An 11,407-nucleotide genomic window follows, 5' to 3' on the forward strand; every position below is an offset into this window, starting at 1 on the left:
TGCATGTCCGGCAGGTGGTTCTGGCGAGTCGAGCAGGTGGTTCCGGCGTGCTCGGCAGGTGCTTCCGGGGTCATTGGCACGTGGTTCTGGCATATCTGAGAGGTGGTTCCGGCATGCCCGGCAGGTGATTCCGGAGTGTTCGCCAAGTGTTTCCGGCGTAGCCGGCAGGTGATTTTGCATGTCCAGCGGTCGTTCCGGCGGGTCGAGCCGGTGGTTCCGGCGTGTCCGGCAGGTGGTTCCGGTCTGTCCGGCAGGTGGTTGTGTGGTGTCCGGCAGGAGGTTCAGTCTGAGAGGCTGTGCCGGCATGCCCCTCACGTGATTCCGGCTTGTCCCCGAAGTGGTGCTGGTGTAGCGGGCAGGTGATTTTGGCGTGTCCGGCAGGTGGTTCAGGCGAGTTGAGCAGGTGGTTGCGACGTGCTCGGCAGGTGCTTCCGGCGTCTCCGGCACGTGTTTCTGGCACATCTGACTGGTGGTTCCGGCATGCCCAAAAGTTGATTCCGGTCTGTCCGGTAGGTGGTTCCGGCGTGCACGGCACGTGGTTCTGGTACGTGTCAGAGGTGGTTGCGTATGCCCAACAGGTGATTCCGGACTGTCCGCCACGTGCTTCTGGCACGTCTGAGAGGTGGTTCCAACATGCCCGGCAGGTCATTTCGGAGAGTCGTCCAAGTGGTTCCGGCGTAGCCCGCAGGTGATTTTGGCGTGTCCGGCAGGTGGTTCCACCGTGCTCGGCAGGTGGTTCAGGCATGGCCGTCACGTGGTTCCAGTCTGTCCAGGACGTGTTTCCAGCTTCTCCGGCAGGTGGTTCTGGTACGTCTGAGAGGTGGTTCTGCCATGGCTGGCAGGTGATCCCGGACTGTCCCCCAGGTGGTTCTGGCATAGCCAGCAGTTGATATTGGCCTGTCCGGCAGGTGGTTCCAGCGAGTCGAACAGGTGGCTCCGGCGTTCTTGGCAGGTGGTTCCGGTCTGTCCGGTAGGTGTTTCCGGCGTGTCCGGCACGTGCTTCCGGCACGTCTGAGAGGTGGTTCCGGCATGCGCGGCGGGTGATTCCGCAGTGTCCTCCAGGTGGTTCTGGCATACCCGGCAGGTGATTTTGGCGTGTCCGGCAGGTGTTTCTGGCGAGTCGAGCAGGTGGCTCCGGCATGCTCGGCAGGTGCTTCCGGCGTCTCCGGCACGTGGTTCTGGTGTGTCTGAGAGCTGGTTCCGGCATGTCCGGCAGATGATTCCGGAGTGTCCGCAAAGTGTTTCTGGCATACCCAGCAGGTGATTTTGGCGTGTCAGGGAGGTGGTACCGGTGAGTCGAGCAGGTGTTTCGGGCGTGCTCAGCAGGTGGTTCGGGCGGTTCTGGCAGGTGGTATCCGTCTGTTCGGGGTGTGGTTCCAGCATCTCATGAACACGTTTCTTGCACGTCTGAGATGTGGTTCCAGCCGGCCCGACAGGTGTTTCCGCAGTGTCCGCCAAGCGGTTCTGGCGTAGTTGGTAGGTGATTTTGGCATGACTGGCAGGTGGTTCCAGCAAGCCTGGCAGGTGATTCCAAAGTGTTCACCAACTGGTTGTGGCGTAGCCGGCAGGTGATTTTTGCGTGATCGGCAGGTGGTTCTGGCGAGTCGAGCAGTTGGTTCCGGCGTGCTCGGCTGGTGCTTCCGGGGTCATTGGCACGGGGTTCTGGCATGTCTGAGAGGTGGTTCCTGCATGCCCGGCAAGTGATTCCGGAGTGTTCGCCAAGTGGTTCTGGCATAGTCGGCAGGTGATTTTGGCATGTCCGGCAGGTGGTTCAGGCGAGTTGAGCAGGTGGTTCCAACGTGCTCGGCAGGTGCTTCCGGCGTCTCCGGCACGTGTTTCTGGCACATCTGACAGGTGGTTCCGGCATGCCCGAAAGGTGATTCCGGTCTGTCCGGTCGGTGGTTCCAGCCTGCACGGCATGTGGTTCTGGTACGTCTCAGAGGTGGTTGCGCATGCCCAACAGGTGATTCCGGACTGTCCGCCACATGGTTCTGGCACGTCTGAGAGGTGGTTCCGGCATGCCCGGCACGTCATCCCAGAGAGTCCTCCAAGTGGTTCTGGCATAGCACGCAGGTGATTTTGGCGTGTCTGGCAGGTTGTTCCGTTGTGCTTGGCAGGTGGTTCAGGCTTGGCCGGCAGGTGGTTCCAGACTGTCCAGGACGTGTTTCCAGCTTCTCCGGCAGGTGGTTCTGGTACGTCTGAGAGGTGGTTCCGCCATGGCTGGCAGGTGATTCCGGACCGTCCCCCAGGTGGTTCTGGCATAGCCAGCAGTTGATATTGGCCTGTCCGGCAGGTGGTTCCAGCGAGTCGAACAGGTGGCTCCGGCGTGCTCGGCAGGTGGTTCCGGTCTGTCCGGTAGGTGATTCCGGCGTGTCCGGCACGTGCTTCCGGCACGTCTGAGAGGTGGTTCTGGCATGCGCGACAGGTGGTTTCGGAGTGTCCGCCAGGTGGTTCTGGCGTAGCCGGCAGGTGATTTTGGCGTGTCCGGCAGGTGTTTCTGGCGAGTCGAGCAGGTGGCTCCGGCATGCTCGGCAGGTGCTTCCGGCGTCTCCGGCACGTGGTTCTGGTGTGTCTGAGAGCTGGTTCCGGCATGTCCGGCAGATGATTCCGGAGTGTCCGCCAAGTGGTTCTGGCATACCCGGCTGGTGATTTGGGCATGTCAGGTAGGTGGTTCCGGCGAGTCGAGCAGGTGGCTCCGGCGTGCTCGGCAGGTTGTTCAGACGGGTCTGGCAGGTGTTTTCCGTCTGTTCGGGGTGTGGTTCCAGCATCTCATGCACATGGTTCTGGCACGTCTGAGATGTGGTTCCGGCCGGCCCGACAGGTGTTTCCACAGTGTCCGCCAAGTGGTACTGGCGTAGTTGGCAGGTGATTTTGGCATGACCGGCAGGTGGTTCCAGCAAGCCCGGCAGGTGATTCCGAAGTGTTCCCCAACTGGTTGTGGCGTAGCCGGCAGGTGATTTTTGCGTGTCCGGCAGGTGGTTCTGGCGAGTCGAGCAGGTGGTTCCGGCGTGCTCGGCAGGTGCTTCCGGGGTCATTGGCACGTGGTTCTGGCATATCTGAGAGGTGGTTCCGGCATGCCCGGCAGGTGATTCCGGAGTGTTCGCCAAGTGTTTCCGGCGTAGCCGGCAGGTGATTTTGCATGTCCAGCGGTCGTTCCGGCGGGTCGAGCCGGTGGTTCCGGCGTGTCCGGCAGGTGGTTCCGGTCTGTCCGGCAGGTGGTTGTGTGGTGTCCGGCACGAGGTTCAGTCTGAGAGGCTGTGCCGGCATGCCCCTCACGTGATTCCGGCTTGTCCCCGAAGTGGTGCTGGTGTAGCGGGCAGGTGACTTTGGCGTGTCCGGCATGTGTTTCAGGCGAGTTGAGCAGGTGGTTGCGACGTGCTCGGCAGGTGCTTCCGGCGTCTCCGGCACGTGTTTCTGGCACATCTGACTGGTGGTTCCGGCATGCCCAAAAGTTGATTCCGGTCTGTCCGGTAGGTGGTTCCGGCGTGCACGGCACGTGGTTCTGGTACGTGTCAGAGGTGGTTGCGTATGCCCAACAGGTGATTCCGGACTGTCCGCCACGTGCTTCTGGCACGTCTGAGAGGTGGTTCCAACATGCCCGGCAGGTCATTTCGGAGAGTCGTCCAAGTGGTTCTGGCGTAGCCCGCGGGTGATTTTGGCGTGTCCGGCAGGTGGTTCCGCCGTGCTCGGCAGGTGGTTCAGGCATGGCCGTCACGTGGTTCCAGTCTGTCCAGGACGTGTTTCCAGCTTCTCCGGCAGGTGGTTCTGGTACGTCTGAGAGGTGGTTCCGCCATGGCTGGCAGGTGATCCCGGACTGTCCCCCAGGTGGTTCTGGCATAGCCAGCAGTTGATATTGGCCTGTCCGGCAGGTGGTTCCAGCGAGTCGAACAGGTGGCTCCGGCGTTCTTGGCAGGTGGTTCCGGTCTGCCCGGTAGGTGTTTCCGGCGTGTCTGGCACGTGCTTCCGGCACGTCTGAGAGGTGGTTCCGGCATGCGCGGCAGGTGATTCCGTAGTGTCCGCCAGGTGGTTCTGGCATACCCGGCAGGTGATTTTGGCGTGTCCGGCAGGTGTTTCTGGCGAGTCGAGCAGGTGGCTCCGGCATGCTCGGCAGGTGCTTCCGGCGTCTCCGGCACTTGGTTCTGGTGTGTCTGAGAGCTGGTTCCGGCATGTCCGGCAGATGATTCCGGAGTGTCCGCCAAGTGGTTCTGGCATACCCAGCAGGTGATTTTGGCGTGTCAGGGAGGTGGTACCGGTGAGTCGAGCAGGTGGTTCCGGCGTGCTCAGCAGGTGGTTCAGGCGGTTCTGGCAGGTGGTATCCGTCTGTTCGGGGTGTGGTTCCAGCATCTCATGAACACGTTTCTGGCACGTCTGAGATGTGGTTCCAGCCGGCCCGACAGGTGTTTCCGCAGTGTCCGCCAAGCGGTTCTGGCGTAGTTGGCAGGTGATTTTGGCATGACTGGCAGGTGGTTCCAGCAAGCCTGGCAGGTGATTCCAAAGTGTTCACCAACTGGTTGTGGCGTAGCCGGCAGGTGATTTTTGCGTGATCGGCAGGTGGTTCTGGCGAGTCGAGCAGGTGGTTCCGGCGTGCTCGGCTGGTGCTTCCGGGGTCATTGGCACGGGGTTCTGGCATGTCTGAGAGGTGGTTCCTGCATGCCCGGCAAGTGATTCCGGAGTGTTCGCCAAGTGGTTCTGGCATAGTCGGCAGGTGATTTTGGCATGTCCAGCAGGTGGTTCAGGCGAGTTGAGCAGGTGGTTCCAACGTGCTTGGCAGGTGCTTCCGGCGTCTCCGGCACGTGTTTCTGGCACATCTGATAGGTGGTTCCGGCATGCCCGAAAGGTGATTCCGGTCTGTCCGGTAGGTGGTTCCAGCCTGCACGGCATGTGGTTCTGGTACGTCTCAGAGGTGGTTGCGCATGCCCAACAGGTGATTCCGGACTGTCCGCCACATGGTTCTGGCACGTCTGAGAGGTGGTTCCGGCATGCCCGGCAGGTCATCCCAGAGAGTCCTCCAAGTGGTTCTGGCATAACACGCAGGTGATTTTGGCGTGTCTGGCAGGTTGTTCCGTTGTGCTTGGCAGGTGGTTCAGGCTTGGCCGGCAGGTGGTTCCAGACTGTCCAGGACGTGTTTCCAGCTTCTCCGGCAGGTGGTTCTGGTACGTCTGAGAGGTGGTTCCGCCATGGCTGGCAGGTGATTCCGGACCGTCCCCCAGGTGGTTCTGGCATAGCCAGCAGTTGATATTGGCCTGTCCGGCAGGTGGTTCCAGCAAGTCGAACAGGTGGCTCCGGCGTGCTCGGCAGGTGGTTCCGGTCTGTCCGGTAGGTGATTCCGGCGTGTCCGGCACGTGCTTCCGGCACGTCTGAGAGGTGGTTCCGGCATGCGCGACAGGTGGTTTCGGAGTGTCCGCCAGGTGGTTCTGGCGTACCCGGCAGGTGATTTTGGCGTGTCCGGCAGGTGTTTCTGGCGAGTCGAGCAGGTGGCTCCGGCATGCTCGGCAGGTGCTTCCGGCGTCTCCGGCACGTGGTTCTGGTGTGTCTGAGAGCTGGTTCCGGCATGTCCGGCAGATGATTCCGGAGTGTCCGCCAAGTGGTTCTGGCATACCCGGCTGGTGATTTGGGCATGTCAGGTAGGTGGTTCCGGCGAGTTGAGCAGGTGGCTCCGGCGTGCTCGGCAGGTTGTTCAGACGGGTCTGGCAGGTGTTTTCCGTCTGTTCGGGGTGTGGTTCCAGCATCTCATGCACATGGTTCTGGCACGTCTGAGATGTGGTTCCGGCCGGCCCGACAGGTGTTTCCACAGTGTCCGCCAAGTGGTACTGGCGTAGTTGGCAGGTGATTTTGGCATGACCGGCAGGTGGTTCCAGCAAGCCCGGCAGGTGATTCCGAAGTGTTCCCCAACTGGTTGTGGCGTAGCCGGCAGGTGATTTTTGCGTGTCCGGCAGGTGGTTCTGGCGAGTCGAGCAGGTGGTTCCGGCGTGCTCGGCAGGTGCTTCCGGGGTCATTGGCACGTGGTTCTGGCATATCTGAGAGGTGGTTCCGGCATGCCCGGCAGGTGATTCCGGAGTGTTCGCCAAGTGTTTCCGGCGTAGCCGGCAGGTGATTTTGCATGTCCAGCGGTCGTTCCGGCGGGTCGAGCCGGTGGTTCCGGCGTGTCCGGCAGGTGGTTCCGGTCTGTCCGGCAGGTGGTTCTGTGGTGTCCGGCACGAGGTTCAGTCTGAGAGGCTGTGCCGGCATGCCCCTCACGTGATTCCGGCTTGTCCCCGAAGTGGTGCTGGTGTAGCGGGCAGGTGATTTTGGCGTGTCCGGCAGGTGGTTCAGGCGAGTTGAGCAGGTGCTTGCGACGTGCTCGGCAGGTGCTTCCGGCGTCTCCGGCACGTGTTTCTGGCACATCTGACTGGTGGTTCCGGCATGCCCAAAAGTTGATTCCGGTCTGTCCGGTAGGTGGTTCCGGCGTGCACGGCACGTGGTTCTGGTACGTGTCAGAGGTGGTTGCGTATGCCCAACAGGTGATTCCGGACTGTCCGCCACGTGCTTCTGGCACGTCTGAGAGGTGGTTCCAACATGCCCGGCAGGTCATTTCGGAGAGTCGTCCAAGTGGTTCCGGCGTAGCCCGCAGGTGATTTTGGCGTGTCCGGCAGGTGGTTCCACCGTGCTCGGCAGGTGGTTCAGGCATGGCCGTCACGTGGTTCCAGTCTGTCCAGGACGTGTTTCCAGCTTCTCCGGCAGGTGGTTCTGGTACGTCTGAGAGGTGGTTCTGCCATGGCTGGCAGGTGATCCCGGACTGTCCCCCAGGTGGTTCTGGCATAGCCAGCAGTTGATATTGGCCTGTCCGGCAGGTGGTTCCAGCGAGTCGAACAGGTGGCTCCGGCGTTCTTGGCAGGTGGTTCCGGTCTGTCCGGTAGGTGTTTCCGGCGTGTCCGGCACGTGCTTCCGGCACGTCTGAGAGGTGGTTCCGGCATGCGCGGCGGGTGATTCCGTAGTGTCCTCCAGGTGGTTCTGGCATACCCGGCAGGTGATTTTGGCGTGTCCGGCAGGTGTTTCTGGCAAGTCGAGCAGGTGGCTCCGGCATGCTCGGCAGGTGCTTCCGGCGTCTCCGGCACTTGGTTCTGGTGTGTCTGAGAGCTGGTTCCGGCATGTCCGGCAGATGATTCCGGAGTGTCCGCCAAGTGGTTCTGGCATACCCAGCAGGTGATTTTGGCGTGTCAGGGAGGTGGTACCGGTGAGTCGAGCAGGTGGTTCCGGCGTGCTCAGCAGGTGGTTCAGGCGGTTCTGGCAGGTGGTATCCGTCTGTTCGGGGTGTGGTTCCAGCATCTCATGAACACGTTCCTGGCACGTCTGAGATGTGGTTCCAGCCGGCCCGACAGGTGTTTCCGCAGTGTCCGCCAAGCGGTTCTGGCGTAGTTGGCAGGTGATTTTGGCATGACTGGCAGGTGGTTCCAGCAAGCCTGGCAGGTGATTCCAAAGTGTTCACCAACTGGTTGTGGCGTAGCCGGCAGGTGATTTTTGCGTGATCGGCAGGTGGTTCTGGCGAGTCGAGCAGGTGGTTCCAGCGTGCTCGGCTGGTGCTTCCGGGGTCATTGGCACGGGGTTCTGGCATGTCTGAGAGGTGGTTCCTGCATGCCCGGCAAGTGATTCCGGAATGTTCGCCAAGTGGTTCTGGCATAGTCGTCAGGTGATTTTGGGATGTCCGGCAGGTGGTTCAGGCGAGTTGAGTAGGTGGTTCCAACGTGCTTGGCAGGTGCTTCCGGCGTCTCCGGCACGTGGTTCTGGTGTGTCTGAGAGCTGGTTCCGGCATGTCCGGCAGATTATTCCGGAGTGTCCGCCAAGTGGTTCTGGCATACCCGGCTGGTGATTTGGGCATGTCAGGTAGGTGGTTCCGGCGAGTCGAGCAGGTGGCTCCGGCGTGCTCGGCAGGTTGTTCAGACGGGTCTGGCAGGTGTTTTCCGTCTGTTCGGGGTGTGGTTCCAGCATCTCATGCACATGGTGCTGGCACGTCTGAGATGTGGTTCCGGCCGGCCCGACAGGTGTTTCCACAGTGTCCGCCAAGTGGTACTGGCGTAGTTGGCAGGTGATTTTGGCATGACCGGCAGGTGGTTCCAGCAAGCCCGGCAGGTGATTCCGACGTGTTCCCCAACTGGTTGTGGCGTAGCAGGCAGGTGATTTTTGCGTGTCCGGCAGGTGGTTCTGGCGAGTCGAGCAGGTGGTTCCGGCGTGCTCGGCAGGTGCTTCCGGGGTCATTGGCACGTGGTTCTGGCATATCTGAGAGGTGGTTCCGGCATGCCCGGCAGGTGATTCCGCAGTGTTCGCCAAGTGATTCCGGCGTAGCAGGCAGGTGATTTTGCATGTCCAGCGGTCGTTCCGGCGGGTCAAGCCGGTGGTTCCGGCGTGTCCGGCAGGTGGTTCCGGTCTGTCCGGCAGGTGGTCCTGTGGTGTCCGGCACGAGGTTCAGTCTGAGAGGCTGTGCCGGCATGCCCCTCACGTGATTCCGGCTTGTCCCCGAAGTGGTGCTGGTGTAGCGGGCAGGTGACTTTGGCGTGTCCGGCAGGTGTTTCAGGCGAGTTGAGCAGGTGGTTGCGACGTGCTCGGCAGGTGCTTCCGGCGTCTCCGGCACGTGTTTCTGGCACATCTGACTGGTGGTTCCGGCATGCCCAAAAGTTGATTCCGGTCTGTCCGGTAGGTGGTTCCGGCGTGCACGGCACGTGGTTCTGGTACGTGTCAGAGGTGGTTGCGTATGCCCAACAGGTGATTCCGGATTGTCCGCCACGTGCTTCTGGCACGTCTGAGAGGTGGTTCCAACATGCCCGGCAGGTCATTTCGGAGAGTCGTCCAAGTGGTTCTGGCGTAGCCCGCGGGTGATTTTGGCGTGTCCGGCAGGTGGTTCCGCCGTGCTCGGCAGGTGGTTCAGGCTTGGCCGGCAGGTGGTTCCAGACTGTCCGGGACGTGTTTCCAGCTTCTCCGGCAGGTGGTTCTGGTACGTCTGAGAGGTGGTTCCGCCATGGCTGGCAGGTGATTCCGGACCGTCCCCCAGGTGGTTCTGGCATAGCCAGCAGTTGATATTGGCCTGTCCGGCAGGTGGTTCCAGCGAGTCGTACAGGTGGCTCCGGCGTGCTCGGCAGGTGGTTCCGGTCTGTCCGGTAGGTGATTCCGGCGTGTCCGGCACGTGCTTCCGGCACGTCTGAGAGGTGGTTCCGGCATGCGCGACAGGTGGTTTCGGAGTGTCCGCCAGGTGGTTCTGGCGTACCCGGCAGGTGATTTTGGCGTGTCCGGCAGGTGTTTCTGGCGAGTCGAGCAGGTGGCTCCGGCATGCTCGGCAGGTGCTTCCGGCGTCTCCGGCACGTGGTTCTGGTGTGTCTGAGAGCTGGTTCCGGCATGTCCGGCAGATGATTCCGGAGTGTCCGCCAAGTGGTTCTGGCATACCCGGCTGGTGATTTGGGCATGTCAGGTAGGTGGTTCCGGCGAGTCGAGCAGGTGGCTCCGGCGTGCTCGGCAGGTTGTTCAGACGGGTCTGGCAGGTGTTTTCCGTCTGTTCGGGGTGTGGTTCCAGCATCTCATGCACATGGTTCTGGCACGTCTGAGATGTGGTTCCGGCCGGCCCGACAGGTGTTTCCACAGTGTCCGCCAAGTGGTACTGGCGTAGTTGGCAGGTGATTTTGGCATGACCGGCAGGTGGTTCCAGCAAGCCCGGCAGGTGATTCCGAAGTGTTCCCCAACTGGTTGTGGCGTAGCCGGCAGGTGATTTTTGCGTGTCCGGCAGGTGGTTCTGGCGAGTCGAGCAGGTGGTTCCGGCGTGCTCGGCAGGTGCTTCCGGGGTCATTGGCACGTGGTTCTGGCATATCTGAGAGGTGGTTCCGGCATGCCCGGCAGGTGATTCCGGAGTGTTCGCCAAGTGTTTCCGGCGTAGCCGGCAGGTGATTTTGCATGTCCAGCGGTCGTTCCGGCGGGTCGAGCCGGTGGTTCCGGCGTGTCCGGCAGGTGGTTCCGGTCTGTCCGGCAGGTGGTTGTGTGGTGTCCGGCACGAGGTTCAGTCTGAGAGGCTGTGCCGGCATGCCCCTCACGTGATTGCGGCTTGTCCCCGAAGTGGTGCTGGTGTAGCGGGCAGGTGACTTTGGCGTGTCCGGCATGTGTTTCAGGCGAGTTGAGCAGGTGGTTGCGACGTGCTCGGCAGGTGCTTCCGGCGTCTCCGGCACGTGTTTCTGGCACATCTGACTGGTGGTTCCGGCATGCCCAAAAGTGGATTCCGGTCTGTCCGGTAGGTGGTTCCGGCGTGCACGGCACGTGGTTCTGGTACGTGTCAGAGGTGGTTGCGTATGCCCAACAGGTGATTCCGGACTGTCCGCCACGTGCTTCTGGCACGTCTGAGAGGTGGTTCCAACATGCCCGGCAGGTCATTTCGGAGAGTCGTCCAAGTGGTTCTGGCGTAGCCCGCGGGTGATTTTGGCGTGTCCGGCAGGTGGTTCCGCCGTGCTCGGCAGGTGGTTCAGGCATGGCCGTCACGTGGTTCCAGTCTGTCCAGGACGTGTTTCCAGCTTCTCCGGCAGGTGGTTCTGGTACGTCTGAGAGGTGGTTCCGCCATGGCTGGCAGGTGATCCCGGACTGTCCCCCAGGTGGTTCTGGCATAGCCAGCAGTTGATATTGGCCTGTCCGGCAGGTGGTTCCAGCGAGTCGAACAGGTGGCTCCGGCGTTCTTGGCAGGTGGTTCCGGTCTGCCCGGTAGGTGTTTCCGGCGTGTCTGGCACGTGCTTCCGGCACGTCTGAGAGGTGGTTCCGGCATGCGCGGCAGGTGATTCCGTAGTGTCCGCCAGGTGGTTCTGGCATACCCGGCAGGTGATTTTGGCGTGTCCGGCAGGTGTTTCTGGCGAGTCGAGCAGGTGGCTCCGGCATGCTCGGCAGGTGCTTCCGGCGTCTCCGGCACTTGGTTCTGGTGTGTCTGAGAGCTGGTTCCGGCATGTCCGGCAGATGATTCCGGAGTGTCCGCCAAGTGGTTCTGGCATACCCAGCAGGTGATTTTGGCGTGTCAGGGAGGTGGTACCGGTGAGTCGAGCAGGTGGTTCCGGCGTGCTCAGCAGGTGGTTCAGGCGGTTCTGGCAGGTGGTATCCGTCTGTTCGGGGTGTGGTTCCAGCATCTCATGAACACGTTTCTGGCACGTCTGAGATGTGGTTCCAGCCGGCCCGACAGGTGTTTCCGCAGTGTCCGCCAAGCGGTTCTGGCGTAGTTGGCAGGTGATTTTGGCATGACTGGCAGGTGGTTCCAGCAAGCCTGGCAGGTGATTCCAAAGTGTTCACCAACTGGTTGTGGCGTAGCCGGCAGGTGATTTTTGCGTGATCGGCAGGTGGTTCTGGCGAGTCGAGCAGGTGGTTCCGGCGTGCTCGGCTGGTGCTTCCGGGGTCATTGGCACGGGGTTCTGGCATGTCT

The sequence above is a fragment of the Equus caballus genome, unplaced genomic scaffold, assembly GCF_041296265.1.
Source record: "Equus caballus isolate H_3958 breed thoroughbred unplaced genomic scaffold, TB-T2T haplotype2-0000437, whole genome shotgun sequence".
NCBI classification, from domain to species: Eukaryota; Metazoa; Chordata; class Mammalia; order Perissodactyla; family Equidae; genus Equus; species Equus caballus.